Source organism: Ranitomeya imitator, chromosome 1, assembly GCF_032444005.1.
Source record: "Ranitomeya imitator isolate aRanImi1 chromosome 1, aRanImi1.pri, whole genome shotgun sequence".
Classification (NCBI taxonomy): Eukaryota; Metazoa; Chordata; class Amphibia; order Anura; family Dendrobatidae; genus Ranitomeya; species Ranitomeya imitator.
The window spans coordinates 275,465,725-275,483,692 of NC_091282.1; positions in this window are offsets into that span (position 1 = coordinate 275,465,725).

Sequence of the window (17,968 nt, forward strand, 5' to 3'; positions counted from 1 at the left end):
ATTGGAAATCAATGTCTGTGACTAGTTGGGGTTGTCAAGGGGCACATAGTGACGTTCCTTTGATGTCAATTTCCTCTTCCCCCTCTTCTGATGTTCCTGAATTTTTGTCAGATTTCCAGGATGTATTCGATGAGCCCAAGTCCAGTTCCCTTCCTCCACATAGGGACTGTGATTGTGCTATTGACTTGATTCCTGGCTGTAAGTTCCCTAAGGGCCGACTTTTCAACCTGTCTGTGCCAGAGCATGCCGCCATGCGGAGCTATGTTAAGGAGTCTTTAGAGAAGGGGCATATTCGGCCGTCTTCATCACCATTGGGAGCGGGATTCTTTTTTGTTGCCAAGAAGGATGGCTCCTTAAGACCCTGTATTGATTATCGCCTTCTTAATAAGATCACGGTCAAATTCCAATACCCTTTACCTTTGCTCTCTGATTTGCTTGCTAGGATTAAGGGGGCTAGTTGGTTTACCAAGATTGACCTTCGAGGGGCATATAATCTTGTTCGTATTAAACAGGGTGACGAATGGAAGACTGCATTTAATACGCCCGAAGGCCATTTTGAATACCTTGTGATGCCATTTGGGCTCTCTAATGCTCCATCTGTGTTCCAGTCTTTCATGCATGATATTTTCCGCAATTATCTTGACAATTTGTTGATTGTGTATTTGGATGATATTTTGATTTTTTCCGATGATTGGGAGTCTCATGTGAAGCAGGTCAGGATGGTATTCCAGATCCTTCGTGATAATGCTCTATTTGTGAAGGGGTCTAAGTGCCTATTTGGAGTTCAGAAGGTCTCTTTTTTGGGATTTATTTGTTCTCCTTTGTCTATAGAAATGGATCCTGTTAAGGTCCAAGCCATGCATGACTGGATTCAACCCACATCTGTGAAGAGCCTTCAGAAATTTTTGGGCTTTGCTAATTTTTATCGCCGTTTCATTGCCAACTTCTCTAGTGTGGTTAAACCCCTGACCGATTTGACGAAGAAAGACGCTGATGTGACTAATTGGTCCTCTGAGGCTGTTGAGGCCTTTCAGGAGCTTAAACGCCGATTTACTTCTGCCCCTGTGTTGCGTCAACCGGATGTTTCTCTTCCTTTTCAGGTTGAGGTTGACGCTTCTGAGATTGGGGCAGGGGCCGTTTTGTCACAGAGGAATTCGGATGGTTCCTTGATGAAGCCATGTGCCTTCTTTTCCCGAAAGTTTTCGCCTGTGGAACGCAATTATGATGTCGGCAATCGGGAGTTGTTGGCTATGAAGTGGGCGTTTGAGGAGTGGCGACATTGGCTTGAGGGAGCCAAGCACCGCATTGTGGTCTTGACCGATCATAAGAATTTGATTTACCTTGAGTCGGCCAAGCGGCTGAACCCTAGACAGGCTCGGTGGTCCCTGTTTTTCTCCCATTTTGATTTTGTCATCTCATATCTTCCAGGATCTAAAAATTTTAAGGCGGATGCCCTCTCTAGGACTTTTTGCCGGATTCTCCTGGAGTCCTTGAGCTGGTTGGCATTCTTAAGGAAGGGGTGATTCTTTCTGCCATCTCCCCTGATTTGCGGCGGGTGCTTCAGGAATTTCAGGCTGATAGGCCTGACCGCTGTCCTGTGGGGAAGCTGTTTGTTCCTGATAGATGGACGAGTAAGGTGATTTCTGAGGTCCATTGTTCAGTGTTGGCTGGTCATCCTGGGATTTTTGGTACCAGAGATTTGGTTGCTAGGTCCTTTTGGTGGCCTTCCTTGTCGCGCGATGTCTGTGCTTTTGTGCAGTCCTGTGGGACTTGCGCCCGAGCCAAGCCTTGATAGTGGGTTGCTTTTGCCTTTGCCCGTCCCAAAGAGGCCTTGGACGCATATTTCCATGGATTTTATTTCGGATCTTCCTGTGTCCCAGAGGATGTCTCTTATCTGGGTGGTTTGTGACCGGTTCTCTTAAATGGTCCATTTGGTACTTTTGCCTAAATTGCCTTCCTCCTCTGATTTGTTTCCATTGTTTTTTCAGCGTGTGGTTCGTTTGCATGGCATTCCGGAGAATATTGTGTCTGACAGAGGTTCCCAGTTTGTTTCCAGGTTTTGGCAGGCCTTTTGTGCTAGGATGGGTATTGATTTGTCTTTTTCTTCGGCGTTCCATCCTCAGACCAATGGCCAAACTGAGCGAACTAATCAGACCTTGGAAACCTATTTGAGATGCTTTGTGTCTGCTGATCAGGATGATTGGGTGACTTTCTTGCCGTTGGCCGAGTTTGCCCTTAATAATCGGGCCAGTTCGGCTACTTTGGTTTCGCCTTTCTTTTGTAATTTTGGTTTCCATCCTCGTTTTTCTTCAGGGCAGGTTGAGCCTTCTGATAGTCCTGGTGTTGATTCTGTGATGGACAGGTTACAGCAGATTTGGACTCATGTGGTAGACAATTTGACGTTGTCCCAGGAAAAGGCTCAGCGTTTTGCTAACCGCTGTCGGTGTGTTGGTCCTCGGCTTCGTGTGGGGGATTTGGTTTGGTTGTCCTCTCGTCATGTTCCTATGATGGTTTCTTCCCCTAAGTTCAAGCCTCAGTTTATTGGTCCTTATAAGATTTCTGAGATTATCAATCCTGTGTCTTTTCGTTTGGCCCTTCCAGCCTCTTTTGCCATCCACAATGTTTTCCATAGATCTTTGTTGCAGAGATATGTGGTGCCCGTTGTTCCATCTGTTGATCCTCCTGCCCCGGTGTTGGTTGAGGGGGAGTTGAAATATGTGGTTGAGAAAATTTTGGATTCTAGTTTTTCGAGGCGGAAGCTTCAGTATCTTGTCAAGTGGAAGGGTTATGGCCAGGAGGATAATTCTTGGGTTGTTGCCTCCGATGTTCATGCCGCCGATTTGGTTCTTGCTTTTCATTTGGCTCATCCTGATCGGCCTGGGGGCTCTGGTGAGGGTTCGGTGACCCCTCCTTAAGGGGGGGGTATTGTTGTGAATTCCGCTCTTGGGCTCCCTCCGGTGGTTGTAAGTAGCATTTTTATGAGTTCTGCTCTTTGGCTCCCTCCTGTGGTTTTGAGTGGTATGGCTGCTTCTTGGATTTAGCTTCAACAGCTGTTTTCACTGATCGTCTTTCTGGCTCGGCTATATTAGTCTGGCCTTTTCCCTCATTCAATGCCAGTTGTCAATTGTTCCTGCCTGGAGTCATTGCTCTTAGGACTTTCCTGACACTCTGACCAGTACATCAAAGCTAAGTCCTTGCTTGTCCTTTTGCGGTTCTCTTGTTGTGGACTTTGTTGTTCAGCACTTTCTTTGTTTTTGTTCATTTGTCCAGCTTTTCAGTATGGATCTATTCAGCTAAGCTGGAAGCTCTGGGCAGCAGAGTTTGCCCTCCACACCTTTAGTCAGGTGTCGAGATTTTTGCATTTCTCTGCGGTGGACTTTTTCTAGTTTTTATTACTGACCGCACAGCGTTCTGTCCTGTACTATTTTCTATCTAGCTAGAAGTGGCCTCCTGTGCTAAATCTTGTTTCATACTACGTATGTCATTTCCTTCTCCTCTCACAGTCATTATTTGTGGGGGGCTAATCTATCCTTTGGGGATTTTCTCTGAGGCAAGATAGGTTTCCTGCTTCTATATTTAGGGGTAGTTAGCTCTTAGGCTGTGACGAGATGCCTAGGCAGAGTTAGGAGCATTCCACGGCTACTTCTAGACGCATGTCGCTCCTTAATCACCAGATCATAACACACCACCACCAACGTAATAAAATACAGAGGCACCAAGGGAAGGTGCTTGTCCCTATATGTAACCTATCTCACCCTGCCTGACAGCGGAGGTTTGCACTCTATATCCTGCGCTCTGGCGCCCCCACTCGGCAACGGCTCTCCCTGTCTGCCCTATTGTGTCCAACAATGGCAGGGGAGTGAAAAAGATGCCTAAAGGGTGAGAAAGATAGTTAAGGAGATATGCTGTTTGTCTTTCAATCATAGGCCTCTTTATGTAGTAGAACTAAATGAAGCTCGTCTCTTGGCTAAACTAGATATAATTTGTTATGTAGATATCTTCTTGTATTGATAAACTTTCTTGCATGAATGCATAACTGCTGACTAAAAAGTCCATGATAACACAAGCGGATATTCCATAAGCAGAATAAGGGCCTATTATCCATGGATAGAGGAAACAGAGCAGAAAATAGTGAGAGAGTTATCTTATCTTATCTTATTCCTGCTGATGGCATACACTCCCCATATATCAATAACACATATATGTACAGGATGATGGAAGTAAACTGAACCAAATATGTTCTATGTTATATAAACTCTCACAGGCCTCATATGTAATCCCCAAAAGAATAAACCAAAATGTCAAAAATACTATGGATATAAGATATAAATGAAGACCAACAAAAAATCTATCACATCAACTTATTAGTATGAATGTATTAGGAAGATAGACCCGCTTAATAGTAGCAGCAGTTAACAGTATATCTTTGATGGCATCATACTAGAATTAAATACATCTGTACATATCAAACAGCCTCAAAAACTCAAAGCGTTATATACACAATAAGACAGCATATTTAGATCTCCAAACACCATAATAGTGCAAAGAACTCCAGTATCTATGCACACTGCATACCACAGTAGTGCAACAAACACACACTCAGCGCGTTTCCCCTCCACTGAGGTTCATCAGGAGTAAATAAATCGACCAAACATAGCTAGAAAAAACTCAGCTTTGTTGCAATACTTTGATAGATAATAGCCAGCGATACTTAGCTTTGTTGCAATGCTGGTAAGACAGGCATGATGGCCAGACTGTCAGAGACAATCCTCCCTTGTTTGTGATGCTTTAACCCCCACCCTTGTTACTTATATACTATTCCTAATTATTTGACCAACTGCACCTGATGAGGAATGAAGTTCGCGTCCGTGTCATGCTTGAAATTAGTTGTAATGCCGAGACAACTCGTCTGCGCATGACTGGAAACAGCGGCCTCGCTGCAGTAAGGAGCACAATGATAAGGCTCCGCGCATGACCAGAAAATTGCCACATCTAAAGGTGCACAACCTACAAAAGAACAGGAGTATGCCCTCATTCGATAGAAAAACATAATAATAGAGCCTAAGTCTAGAAGTGGTAATTTTCCAAAGTGGATATTTTATTAGACAATTAGCTCATAACATAATACAAAAACGGCTAAAATGCCCAGATGTGTAAATGCATGACAAAAAGACAAGGGGGAAAAAACACATAAAAAACAGAATCAGTCTGCCGAGAAGAGGTCCATCCCCATATGCGAATGCTCAGAGTAGATTATAATCAGACATCCCCCAGTCAAAAAGACAAAACGGTTACATAGGGAGCCCATATGTTATGTATACCCCAGCAGGTAACACTGGAGTTACTATACTCATCGAGCGTAACATGCAAGGTGCTTACCCATGTTGGAGAAGGATATGGAGAGACCACGGCAGACTGAAAGGTAGGGCCCCTGAGGAAGCCATCTTCGCGAAACGCGCGTTGGGGCCCTACCTTTCAGTCTGCCGTGGTCTCTCCATATCCTTCTCCAACATGGGTAAGCTCCTTGCATGTTACGCTCGATGAGTATAGTAACTCCAGTGTTACCTGCTGGGGTATACATAACATATGGGCTCCCTATGTAACCGTTTTGTCTTTTTGACTGGGGGATGTCTGATTATAATCTACTCTGAGCATTCGCATATGGAAATGGACCTCTTCTCGGCAGACTGATTCTGTTTTTTATGTGTTTTCTCCCCTTTGTCTTTTTGTCATGCATTTACACATCTGGGCTTTTTAGCCGTTTTTGTATTATGTTATGAGCTAATTGTCTAATAAAATATCCACTTTGGAAAATTACCACTTCTAGACTTCGGCTCTATTATTATGTTTTTCTATCGAATGAGGGCATACTCCTGTTCTTTTGTAGGTTGTGTATATTTGGTGGAGTCGCAGCTGCGCTCTCATTTTATGGTCTAGCATTTTGGGACCATATACATTCTATGTATATCCAGCATGTCAGTCATTGTTAAACTCATATCTAAAGGTGCCCAGTTCTCATCTTTCCAACCATATGTTTTACTTTGGTATTGGTATATAAACACTATGAACCAACTAGTCACCAATTGACCTGCCCCTTCTAAACGTGATAGCCGGAGTCTCAGGCAAAAAGACACAGATCTCTTTGTCAGCTTTTAAGATGTCCCAATGCTTGAGTATAATGTCCCTAACCTCAGAGGAACATTTATCATAGTTGCCTATGATTCATACACACTCATCAATAAATTTCTGTTTGGGCTGTAGAAGACTCAACCTGGTACGTGTTTCTGCCTCCTTAAAGGCTACCTGTAAAACCCTTTTTGTATATCCCCTTTCCAAAAATCTAGCCCTCAAATCCCTTGCCTGAGTATGAAAGGTACAGGGATTGGAACAATTACATTTAACTCGAAAGTATTGTCCCTTGGGGATACCTCTGCGTAAATTTAGTGGACGATGACTCCTCCAATCTAAAAGGCAATTGGTCGAGGTGGGTTTTCTATATATTTTAGTTTCAAGATGCCCATCGTTATTTCTTTCGATATTGATATCCAGGAAATTTAATGTTGTTAACATTCAAATCACATATGAATCTGTCAAAGGATGAAAAATCACCTTTCCAGAAAATCAGGACATCATCAATGTAGCGTCCCCAGAAAGAAAGAAACAAGAGAACTATGCAAAAAGGAGCAACAGGATTTTTGCTTTTAATAAAGCAGTTGGTTTGCACAGCGGCGTACAAACAGCAATGCAGCTATCAGGGAGCCTTATAGGGCAGCCTAATAAGCTACAGAGCTTATGCACAAAAATATAAACTCCACTGTCCCTGCAAAGAAAAAATGGTGTGGGACAGTGGAAATTGCTACAGCACAAGCAGTTTTGGGGTTAATCTTCCCTTCCTAACTATATCCCTTCTTCTGATGAAGCTGCAGCAACCTCTCCCTATGCTAAGATCGGCAGAAGTAAGATGGCGGTCGGCGTGCACGCCCCTTTATAGCCCCTGTGACGCCGCAGAAAGCAAGCCAATCACTGTAATGCCCTTTTCTAAGATGGTGGGGACCGAGACCTATGTCATCACGCTGCCCACACTCTGCGTCCTCCTTCATTGGATGAGAAATGGCGCTGAAAGCGTCATACGAAACGCGACTTTGGCGCGAAGATCGCCAACCTCATGGCTGATCCCACACTAGCATCGGGTCGGGTTTCACGAAACCCGACTTTGCCGAAAGTCGGCGATTTTTGAATCTGTCCGATCCGTTTCGCTCAACCCTAGTCAACATCTTTATCCTGTAGAGTGCAAGATATTATGACCAATGGGGTTGCTCTTTCCTTTAGAGTTTAATTTCCTTTGATCTGCAGGTATGCAGTCTCTTCTGTGGTGTGTAAGCTCTTAGGATCAGCAGGGTCTTCTCTGCAACAGAGTGTAAGCTGTATTGATCAGTATGTTTTTTCTGTCTATTTTCTCTCTTTCCCTTAGGCCTCTTTCACACGTCCGCTTCTTTCTGGTACCGGAAGGAATGGTACCGGAGATATCCATGTCCGTGTGTCCTTGGGTGTAATACAAATGTGTGGCAACTGTGTGTCACCCGTGTGCCGCCTCAGTCATCACGCTGCCCACACTCTGCGTCCTCCTTCATTGAATGAGAAATGGCACTAAAAGCGTCATACGAAACGTGACTTTGGCGCGAAGATCACCTACCTCATGGCCGATCCCACACTAGGATCGGGTCGGGATTCACGAAACCCGACTTTGCCGAAAGTCGTCGACTTTTGAATTTGTCCGAGCCGTTTTGCTCAACCCTAGTGCTTACTAGGTGTTTGTTGCACTTTTTATTATTTTGTTTTTTTTTGCATTAATTTTTTCTATTTAGTAAAAAAATATATATTTTTTTTATATGTCACCTACTTACTTTATCTGTGCTGGTGCTTTGCTGATTGCACTTTTTGTTTCAGTATTTGGTACGCAAACAATTCTTCCCAGGCACTGCGGAATGTATGGGTTTAATTTGCGCATGCGCACTGATGGCCAGATGCTTGGCTCTGGCATTCGACATGCAGTCGCCTCTTTTCCTGGAACGCACATGATTGAATTAGCACGTACGCATTGGCCATTGGACTTTCTATCCATCTGATTGCAAACACTCAGTGGATGCCGCTCACATGTGTTGGCGTTCCCTGAGTGATTAGCAAGTGCACTTGCTCTCTATTAATAGGGTTCTGATTCATACTATGACAACTACCCCTGATGAAGCTGCATTGAGGCAGCGACACGCGTTGGGCAGAGCTACGGCATGCTGACTTATTTGTATTTGTACGGTCTTTGTTGAGAAACTTGGGGACTGTCAGTTCACCATGGGGGCTTGTTCACACATGTGATCCCTATTTGGCTTATTTTTTCCTTAGCATTTTGTTACAAACACATTCTGAGTGTTTGCATGTGTGTTTGAGCCTCTGATGGACTGTCTCCACTCTGGTGATCTATGACTTTATACATTGATTCATGCAGGATTATATTATACTAACTAGACTGTGGCCCGATTCTAACGCATCGGGTATTCTAGAATATGCATGTCCCCGTAGTATATGGACAATGATGATTCCAGAATTCGCGGCACACTGTGCCCGTCGCTGATTGGTCGAGGCAACCTTTATGACATCATCGTCGCCATGGCAACCATTATGACATCTACGTCGATACTGTGCCCGTCGCTGAATCAGAAACGTGAGATGTCTACGTCCTTTATGACATCATCGTCGCTGTGCCGTTGCTGATTGGTCGAGGCCTGGCGGCCTCGACCAATCAGAGATGCGGGATTTCTACGTCGATGCTGTGCCGGTCACTGATTGGTCGAGGCCTGGCGGCCTCGACCAATCAGAGACGCGGGATTTCCAGGACAGACAGACAGACAGACAGACAGACGGAAAAACCCTTAGACAATTATATATATAGGTATATATATATATATATATATATATATATGTGTGACAATCGTCAGGTGGGTATTTATATATGATCAAATTCTCAGGGAGATTGATCAATTGGCTTACTACAGTTATTTGAACATTCCATTATTATATCACATAGTCTGTTAGACACCCAATATTTTTTTTTCTCCCAGCCATGGACATTTGACATCATTCACCCTGGAAATCCTTTCATTTCCTCTTTTATAGCAGATCCATCATGTATTCACAATATTGACTGCCTTTATAATAATTTTTGAAGATTTTTGTAATTTTGCACATTTCCTATTTCACTTGCTTTTCACTGTCTTGCATGTCACTCCATCATGATTTTAATTGTTTTAATTGCATTTCTTGTCTGGCTTGGCATTGTTGTTATAATAAAGCCTCTTTCTATTTATTATTGCCTTGTGTGCACTATATTTTGTGCTCTTTTTCTTTACTATTTATAATTCTGGTTGTGCATTCAGTAGCACCTGGTTGTATGGTGTAATTTTATTTTATTGTATGGTACCCAACTTCTTTCCATTTCAACTTTCCAAAATGATGTCACTTGTGAGGGGTCTCCACTCTTTAGGCACATCAGGGGCTCTCGAAAAATGCGACATGGTGTCCGATCTCAATTCCAGTCAATTCTGCATTGAAAAAGTTAAATGATGCTCCTTCCCTTCCGAATTCTGCCGTGCGCCCAAACAGTGGTTTACCCCCACATATGGGATATCAGCATATTCAGGAGAAATTGCTTAACAAATTTTGTGGTTCCTTTTCTCTTTTTACATAGGTGAAAATAAAAAAAAAACTGTATAAATAATGAGTTAATTAACTTCTTGAATGTAATTTTGAGCACCTTGATGGGTGCAGTTTTTAGAATGGTGTCACTTTTGGGTATTTTCTGTTATGTACACCCCTCAAAGTCTCTTCAAATGTGTTGTAAAAATTAGAAATTGCTAGTCAAATTTAACCCTTATAACTCCTAACAAAAAAAAATGGTTCCAAAATTGTGCTGATGTAAAGTAGACATGTGGGAAATGTTATTTATTAAGATTTTTTTGTGACATACAGTACAGACCAAAAGTTTGGACACACCTTCTCATTTAAATATTTTTCTGTATTTTCATGACTATGAAAATTGTACATTCACACTGAAGGCATCACAACTATGAATTAACACATGGAATTATATAATTAACAAAACAGTGTGAAACAACTGAAATTATGTCTTATATTCTAGGTTCTTCAAAGTAGCCGCCTTTTGCTTTGATGACTGCTTTGCACATTCTTGGCATTCTCTTGATGAGCTTCAAGAGTTAGTCACCGGGAATGGTCTTCCAACAATCTTGAAAGAGTTCCCAGAGATAATTAGCACTTGATTCTATTACTAATGATTAAAACATTTTTTTATTGAGTAAAAACATAAAATAAAACACAAAATAAAATGAGAGACAAAAAAACATTCAAATAAGGACACAGAAATCCTTGCAGAGCTAGAGAAATATTATACAGAGGTCCACTCACAAAGGGGAGCCAAAGGTATTAACATCTAAAGTGCTAGAGCTTTGCTACATAAAAGGGAAAACATATCCCAACCTCAATGGCTAATTATACAGAGATCTCAAATATTAAACTGCCTCATGGTAGCATATATGTGTAATCAATATGTGAAAGGTACATTAACTATAACAAATGCACCACCTAAGAGGTCCCAGGCTCCGTGTCCCATTAATTCCTGTTTCCAGGCTAGTTTTAATGTACAGGTGCTTCTCACAAAATTGGAACATCGTCAAAATGTAAATGTATTCAGTTCTGCAATACAAAAAGTAAAACTCATATATTATATAGAGTCATTACAAACAGAGTGAACTATTCCATGTGTTTATTTCTGTTAATGTTGATGATTATGGTTTACAGCCAATGAAAACCCAAAAGTCATTATCTCAGTAAATTGGAATGAGCAACAAAAAACAACTGCAATGGCTTTCTAAGCATTTAAAAGGTCCCTTAGTCTGTTTTAGTAGGCTCCACAATCATGGTGAAGTCTGCTGACTTGATAGATGTCCAGAAGGCAGTCATTGACACACTCCACAAGGAGGGAAAGCCAAAAAAAAGTCATTGCTAATGAAACTGGCTATTCACAGAGTGCTGTATCCAAGCACGCTGTGCTGTAGTGTAGAAGAAAAAGGCTGGCACATATTTTTGGATTAATTCACACCACTTTTGGTAGAATTAAGGCCATGTTCCCACCCCAAACTTTTAGTGCGCTTTTGTGTGTGTTTATTTAACATGCGTTTTTATCTTGTTTTTGACGCTAAGTTTTTTGTCCGTTATACTTTAAATAAAACTGTTGTTTTTGATACTTACTGTTTTTTTGCTTTGACAAAACTTTTATGCTATACTTGGCGCAGATTACATGTAGTTTTCTGCTGTGGACTTTGTACATCGAATATATGTCTGTGGGGAAAATCTGCACAGAAAACCTAAGAGAGATTGACATGCTGCAGATTTGAAAAATGCACTGCAGATGAGTTTATGCAGTTTTAAAAAGAAGCACAGTGGACATTAGATTTCTGTCAGACACTGTGTATTTGAGGAAGCAAATCATGGAGCTTCAAAAATGCACCAAAAGCTCATTGTGGGAATTTAGCCTAATAATACTGAATTTGATGGGTGAGCGTCATCATGCCATGTCTAGGATTGTTGTAAAAGTAAAATTAAACTTTGCATTGCGTATAAAAATGATGTGACATTTAAGGTGTATAATGCCAGGATTCTGGAAAAAAAATCTTGAAAAATCAAGCCCAAATGTACTAAAAAAAAGTATTAAAATTGAAATGAGGTGCAATGGTATAAAAAACACAGTTCGGCCATTGTTATGAGAATTTTTTTACAGTTTTAATTATAAAGCAAAATGACTGAGCAATACACAGTGCTTTGCAAAAGTACTGGAACTTTTCAACCATTTCTCACATATCATGCTTCAAACAAACATACCAAATGTAAATTTTTGGTGAAGAATCAACAAAAAGTGGAACACAATTGTGAAGTTGAACAAAATGTATTTGTTATTTTAAATTGTTTTGCAAATTCAAAAACTGAAAAGTGGGGCGTGTAATATTATTAATCCCCTTTACCTTCAGTGCAGCAAACTCAATCCACAAGTTCATTGTGGATCTTTGAATGATCCAATGTTGTCCTAAATGCCTAATGATGATAAATATAATCCACCTATGTGTAATTAAGTCTCCGTATAAATTATATGAAAGGTGTATCATACCACTGCAAATCTACCATGATCCCGCCGTCCCTCTAAACTTTCATCTCAAACAAGGAGAAGACTGATTAGAGATGCAGCCAAGAGGCCCATGATCACTCTGGATGAACTGCAGAAGTCAACAGCTGAGGTGGGACAGTCTGTCCATAGGACAACAATCAGTCGTACACTGCGCAAATCTGGCTTTATGGAAGAGTGGCAAGAAGAAAGTCATTTCTCAAAGATATCCATAAAAAGTGCCATTTAAAGTTTGCAACAAGCCACCTGGGAGACACATCATACATGTGGAAGAAGGTGCTCTGGTCAGATGAAACCAAAATCAAACTTTTTGGCAACAATGCCAAACAATATGTTTGGCGTAAAGGCAACACAGCTCATCACGTAAACACACCATCCCCACTGTCAAACATGGTGGTGGCAGCATCATGGTTTGAGCCTGCTTTTCTTCAGCAGGGACAGGGAAGATGGTTAAAATTGATGGCAAGATGGACGTAGCCAAATACAGGACCATTCTTGAAGAAAACCTGTTAATGTCTGCAAAAGACCTGAGACTGGGAAGGAGATTTGTCTTTCAACAAGACAATGATCCCAAACATAGAGCAAAATCTACAATGGAATGGTTCGCAAATAAACGTATCCAGGTGTTAGAATGTCCAAGTCAAAGTCCAGACCTCAATCCAATCGACAATCTGTGGAAAGAGCTGAAAACTGCTGTTCACAAACGATCTCCATCAAATCTCACTGAGCACGGGCTGTTTGCCAAGGAAGAATGGGCAATAATTTCAGTCTCTCAATGTACAAAACTGATAGAAACATAACCCAAGCAAATTGCAGCTGTAATCGCAGCAAAAGGTGGGGCAACAAAGTATTATGTTAAAGGGGCTGAATAATATTACATGCCCCACTTTTCAGTTTTTGATTTTCCACAAAATTTAAAATAACCAATGAATTTTGTTCAACTTCACAATTGTGTTTCACTTATTATTATTTCTTTACCAAAAATTTACATTTGGAGCTGAATAATTGTCGCAAGGCACTGTAATTCTCTAGGTCTGCATGATTACAATACCAAACTTAAAAGGTTTTTATTCTTTTAGTTTCTTTATTTTTAGATGGAGAAAAGACTATTGATTTAAACTAAGCCAGAGAAGGACTAAGATGGAAGCTCTAGGGGCCTTTTGCAAGCCCCCAGCAGGTAACTCATTAGTTGTAGTGTATGATTTTAAATGGTTAAACAGCAACAATTGGAGCTAGTTCTGCTTACTCCTGTTACAAGCAAATGTCTGATGGTGTAGACATATCTATTTACACCACACATGGAAGTTTTGACAATGATTTTTCAAAATTAACGTTTATCATTTGAATGAAATGTAGTATAAATGAACAGTTCATTCCATTGGAATCCAGTAAATTTGAACAATTTTTAGGAATACACCAAAACTGGTGAATTTTAGCAACTTAGGCTGGTTTCACACTTGTGTAGGGCAGAGTGACAGAGAGCTGCGTAGTTCCTCCGTTATGCCCCACCCACTACCACACCTCTTCCATTCAGGTCCGCCTATGTCGGCATGTGTCCTGCGTACCTATCTTTAACATTGGTTATGCAGGCCATGCGAATGTATGCGGATGCCTCCGCATGCGTCGTTTTGACGCTGCGCCGAACTGTGCTTAACACTACGGTTGAGCGACCTTGACCTTTTTAGAGTCGAGCCGTGTTTCGCGAAACCCGACTATCTTAGAAGTCGAGTCGAGTGGAATCAGCCGATTATCGCGAAAAGTCGGGTATCGATCGAATCACGAAACCCAATGCAAGTCAATGGGGGAGCATAGTCGGCAGTGAGTGGAGGCCAGGAAAACACCTACACTGCCCATTTTAATGGCAAAAACATCCATTCTTGTTACAGAAGCTTGTCAATCGTAATTTAGCTTATAATAATTGGAAGGCATTTGAAATTGGGGGTCATTTGGCTAAAGTTGTGGGGGGTAGGGCTGGTTCAAGTAATTAGTGGGCCCAGTAAATCTGGACCACGTCACGGCAGTGGAGCAGGGAGAGGTAAGTATTTCAACTTTGCAAGTGCTGTGATCCTGAGCAAGCAGGGGGGGTCCACTCATTGGCATTGGCACTGGCACAGGGCCCCTCAAAGTACAGCGGTGTGTTTGCACGGCGGGGGTGCCTCCCACCGGCAGCAACACTTTTGCGTACTATGAGAGGCCCTGTGCCAGTGACGTCGCCAACTAGTATTCCTCCCCCCACCTGATGAAGGAACCTGCACTTTCATCTGCACCTTCCTCTTTGTCCCCGTGTAAGATGGTATGGTATGCGGGAAGGGGGACCAGACTTTCAGCAGGGTCACAATCTTGCAGTGTAGCATGCACGGGAAATGTTGCGTTATGGGTCAATGTACCAGCAGACTCATCTATCACTGGCTGGGCAATGGGCAGGATGAGGAGGAAACACAGATATAGGCCCAAAAAATAAAGTGGGCTAAATGCAGTTCAAAATTGGTAACACAGGAGTAACCAGGGGGCATTGCAGTGGAGGACAACTGAAATGAGAGGCTGACACAGAGAGTAGGCCCAAATCAGTAAGTAGTCGAAATGCAGTTCAAAATTGGCAACCGTAGTAAACAGGCGGCACAGCTTTATTCAGTGGAGGAGAACAGCAAGGAGTGGCAGACACCGATAGTAGGCCCCAACCCAACTAGTAGGCCAAATGCAGTGTAACATTAACAACTACTTAACGAGAGCCTGAAAATGGAATTTCAGGACAGGAAACCTGGAGAACAGCAAGGAGCGGCAGACACTGTTAGTAGGCCCCAAACCAACTAGTACGCCAAATGCAGTTGTTCCATTTAACCACTATTTAGCAAGAGCCTGAAGATAGAAGCTCAGGAAAGGCAACCTGGAGAACACCTTGGAGCGGAAGACACCGTCTCTACACCCCATACCCAATTTGTAGGCCTAATGCAGTGTAGTTTCCAACAACTACTAAACGAGAGTCGGAAGACCGAAGCAATGGCGAGGAAACCTGGGGAACACCTTGGAGTGTAACACACCGTCTCTCTACACCCCATACCAAATTTGTAGGCCTAATGCAGTGTAGTTTGCAACAACTACTAAACGAGAGTAGGAAGATCGAAGCAATGTGGACGAAACCTGGGGCACACCTTGGGGCAGCAGACACCGTTAGTAGGCCCTACCATAGTTGTAGCCCCAATGCAGTTTTAAAATTCCTAGAGGCTGAAAACAAGACTATTGACGCTCAGCTTTTTTCAAAGGAACACAGCTGTATTGAGTGGCGCAGACAGACACAGGTAGTAGGCCTTAAACCAAAAATGTGGCTCACTGCAGTTTAAAAAAGGTTACAGGGGTACACAGGCAGCATTGCTCTGGGCAGTGGAGGACAATTTCAATAGTGGACCGCAGACAGACTTTGTACGCCTACTATTAAAAAAAGGATGCTCTATGCAATTAAAAATATGTTCCAGGGGTCCACGGGCAGCAGTGGTGTGGTCAGTGGAGGAGTAGTAGAAAGAACGGGCCGCAGACAGGCTTCGAAGGCCTAACATAAAAAAATATTGGGCTGTAGGCACTTTTAAATAGGTTCCAGGGGTCCACGGGCAGCAGTGGTCTGGTCAGTGGAGGAGTAGTAGAAAGAACGGGCCGCAGGCAGGCTTCGAACGCCGAACATAATAAAATTGGGCTGTTGGCACTTTTAAATAATTTCCAGGGGTACACGGGCAGCAGTGGTCTGGTCAGTGGAGGAGTAGTAGAAAGAACGGGCCGCAGACAGGCTTCGAAGGCCTAACATAATAAAATTGGGCTGTATGCACTTTTAAATATGTTCCAGGGGTACACGGGCAGCAGTGGTCTGGTCAGTGGAGGAGTAGTAGAAAGAACGGGCCGCAGACAGGCTTCGAAGGCCTAACATAAAAAAATATTGGGCTGTAGGCACTTTTAAATAGGTTCCAGGGGTACACGGGCAGCAGTGGTCTGGTCAGTGGAGGAGTAGTAGAAAGAACGGGCCGCAGACAGGCTTCGAAGGCCTAACATAATAAAATATTGGGCTGTAGGCACTTTTAAATAGGTTCCAGGGGTACACGGGCAGCAGTGGTCTGGTCAGTGTAGGAGTAGTAGAAAGAACGGGCCGCAGACAGGCTTCGAAGGCCTAACATAATAAAATATTGGGCTGTAGGCACTTTTAAATAGGTTCCAGGGGTACACGGGCAGCAGTGGTCTGGTCAGTGGAGGAGTAGTAGAAAGAACGGGCCGCAGACAGGCTTCGAAGGCCTAACATAATAAAATATTGGGCTGTAGGCACTTTTAAATAGGTTCCAGGGGTACACGGGCAGCAGTGGTCTGGTCAGTGGAGGAGTAGTAGAAAGAACGGGCCGCAGGCAGGCTTCGAATGCCGAACATAATAAAATTGGGCTGTTGGCACTTTTAAATAGGTTCCAGGGGTACACGGGCAGCAGTGGTCTGGTCAGTGGAGGAGTAGTAGAAAGAACGGGCCGCAGACAGGCTTCGAAGGCCTAACATAATAAAATATTGGGCTGTAGGCACTTTACAATTGGTTCCAGGGGTACACGGGCAGCAGTGGTCTGGTCAGCGGAGGCCGATTTTAATGAGTGTCTGCCAGTTAGTAGTCCAAAACAATACATAAATGTGAATGTCTCGCATTAAAACAAAACGAAAACACTAAAGGGTGCAATCATTAGGTACAGGGGTGGGATCCTCTGCGTAGTTTCAGACCTACTAATTTGGCGCAAAGTATTTACTTGGGTAAAGAGAGGACACTGCCCCTGACTATGTTAAGTACCATCATACATGTCAACACAATGGTATTGTCTGTGGCAGGAATGGAAGGATGTCAGCGCATAGACTAAACATTGGTGGAAGTGTGAGAGATATTTTTGGAAGTGGTAGAGCAATGTTTGACCTGGGGGTGGGTGAACTCTCTTGTACAGGCCCAGGGCCCCTCATGTTACAACAGTGTGTCTGACATTGGGTGCGCACCACCACCGCCAGAGACACTTTACTGTTCTATGAGGGACCCTGTGGCAGTGCTGTCGACCAAAAGCGGGCACACCCACCTCTTCAGCCAAACAGCACTCTCACGGATGCTTGCGCCAAGTCGCGATACCACGCCCCCGTGTGGGGAGTTTGGCCATTTAGGGAGGTCTAAACATGTTGTATGCTGGACAATCAGCTGCAGCAAATTAAGACATTAGAAAAGTAATTCACAGTAGTCCACAGGCAAGAGCTTTTCATAGGAAAGCTAGGAGTCGGCCGGGCAAGGTGGGGCAAAAGAATTCGAAATCCAGTTGTGGTTCATTTTAATGAATGTTAGATCATCAACATTTTGGGTAGCCAGACGAGTCCTTTTTTCGGTTAATATTGAACCTGCAGCACTGAATACTCTTTCTGAAAGGACACTAGCTGCCGGGCAAGCAAGCTCCTGCAATGCATATTCTGCCAATTCTGGCCAGGTGTCTAATTTGGATGCCCAGTAATCAAATGGGAATGACGGTTGAGGGAGAACATCGATAAGGGATGAAAAATAGTTTGTAACCATACTGGACAAATGTTGTCTCCTGTCACTTTGAATTGATGCAGCAGTACCTGTCCTGTCTGCGGTCATAGCAAAATCACTCCACAACCTGGTCAGAAAACCCCTCTGTCCAACGCCACTTCAGATTTCTGCACCTCTAACACTCCTGGTCTGCTGCCCCCTGCAGCTCG